The sequence below is a fragment of the Neophocaena asiaeorientalis genome, unplaced genomic scaffold, assembly GCF_003031525.2.
Source record: "Neophocaena asiaeorientalis asiaeorientalis breed wild unplaced genomic scaffold, Neophocaena_asiaeorientalis_V1.1 scaffold714, whole genome shotgun sequence".
Lineage (NCBI taxonomy): Eukaryota > Metazoa > Chordata > Mammalia > Artiodactyla > Phocoenidae > Neophocaena > Neophocaena asiaeorientalis.
Genome location: NW_020175660.1, coordinates 1,735,504 through 1,737,855, shown reverse-complemented (window position 1 = coordinate 1,737,855; position 2,352 = coordinate 1,735,504).

Here is a 2,352-nt window from a genome sequence, read left to right as displayed (position 1 = left end):
TGTGTGTGTGTGTGTGTGTGTGTGTGTGTGTGTGTGTGTGTGTCTGAGCCTCAGATTCCTTACCTTTACCTGCAGGGGTGGAAACCCTGCTGTAATTGCTGCTTTCAAACCACCTCAAAGGTAGTGGTAGAAAACCATCATTTTGTGATGCTCCTGGGTTCTGTAGGTCAGGAATTCAGACCTGTAGCCCAGTGCGGATAACTTGTCTCTGCTCCAGCAAGTCTGGAGACTCTGTCGGGAAGACCCAAATGTCAAGAGAACTCTAGGGCAGATGCTGGAATCGGAGGCTTCTTCACTCACATGCTGGGTGCTGGTGAGACGGCTGGAAGGCTGGGCTCAGCTGGGACTGTCCCCTAACACTCCTACATGTGACCTCACCAGGGTTGGGGCCCAGGGTAGTGGAAGCCCTTATGTGGCAGCTCAGGGATGCATTTCCTTCTGTGACAAAACCTCACACAGATCACTTCCGTCATGCCCTATTGGTCAAAGTCATCACAATCCAGCCCAGCTTCAAGGGAAGGAAACACAGCCCCCATCTGTCAATGGGACAAATGTCAAAGAATTTGGTGGCCATTCTCTTAAACTCTGAACAAGTAGTTTAAAATATTGAACAACTCATGCAGCACAACTGCCCCATGTGCGTGGCTGCTATTTGTAGGGCTGGAGCAGGGTCTAAGGAACCCCTGCAGGGCCAGGCCTCATCCTTACTCCTGGGTTTCGGGGCTGTCTGTCAGGCCTCGGGCGAGGCTCTCGGGTGGTAATGATTCTTTTTTCTTTTTTTGTTCAAGTCCCCCCACTGGACTTTCTTCCAGTGCTGAGTCACTGAGTCACTTTCAGGCAAAGCCCTTCAGAAAGGACTTAGAAGATCCCTCCACCCTGCAATCCTTTGGAATGCTGGTTCTCTGGGCAAAAGATTCCCTTGTGACCCACCCCAAACAGGAACCTCAAGAAAGCTACAGCCAAGGAGACGGCCTAGGAAACGTGGTGATGTCCAACTATGTGCCCAGCAAGGAAATCTGTTTAGCAGAACCGTGCAGTTCATTGTCACTCCCAGTGGATCTCCCCCCATCCCCACAGGGTGGAAGCAGCAGGTCTCCTCAGGTTGGAAAGATGCTCTCTCCTCCCAGGGTCACAGCTAGAGCAGCTTGGGGGGTCATGTGCCCGCCCTGTGAGATGGCTCCTGTCTACCTGAGGGCATTCTCCAGAGAAGGGGCCAGCTAGGTGTTATTAGCTGACTCTTGTGGCCACTGGTGGGGGAAAGGGGCACCGACTGGCAAGGGAACCTGGCCAGGACACTGATAGTGTCCTCTACCTCCAAATCATTTTTGCTGGAATAAGCATTGGGGTACTTCTGATGAAAACAGACCCTTTCCTAAAGTACAATACTTTTGCAATTGGAGGTCTGGTCAGTTTGATTTCAGCAAAGAAGGAAAATGAGAGAGTATGTGTGCCCTGCTCGTGGTTCTATAACGAAAAGTGTTGTTTTATTTTCTAACTCTCTATAATACATTATATATTCATGGACTTCCTCGCTATCCTCAGATCCAAGGTTTCCCATTCTCTGAAACTGGATTCATTTTCTTCCATTGCAATGCCCGGTGGGGAAGGGCAGAAGCTGCTCTAGTCACCTGAGTTCAGAGTTTGTCCTACTACGTGATTGAGACATCGTTTTCATTGGGTACTGGATTCTGTGAGCTATCAAATGACCTTGCATAAATTCCTTTTCTGCTTATACTATCCAGAGAGAATGTTCTTGTTAGCAACCAAGAAGTCTCTCTAGTGCACAGAATCACTGCCCTTATGACATCAGAGGATAATTATCTGTTTATGTGTCTCCTTCCAAAAAGCCCCTTGAGGGCAGGAGCTTGGTTTTGTTCATTTTGTGAACATGCAGTGGCTGGTACATAGCCAGCATTCCGTGAATATTTTTGAACAAACGACAACAAACAAGAGCATGGACTTCGGGAGGACAGAAGCCATCGAGCCTGAGCCAGTCCTTCATCATCTATGATTCTGAGAAGACACTCTGGGCCTTGTGAACTCCCCCGAGGAGGGATGCCTGCTCAGCCAACCCAATGAAAACAGTCCTGAAAAGGATCTAACAGGGAAGGCAGCTTCTTGCAACTCTTTTGGCACCTACTTGGCACTGGGCCCTGTTTCAGTTTCTGACACTGCAGTGACAAACAAGCCCAGCAGAATCAATCCCTGATTGAGCCCCTTTGTAAGAGCTCGTCACACCTGACCACCAACCCATGGGGCACTCGGGCAGTGGCCAGAACCGAGCACACGCCCACCAGTGTTGGCTTCTTGCCACCAGGGGGACAGGGCTAGCATGCTGGGCCTGGCCTCTTT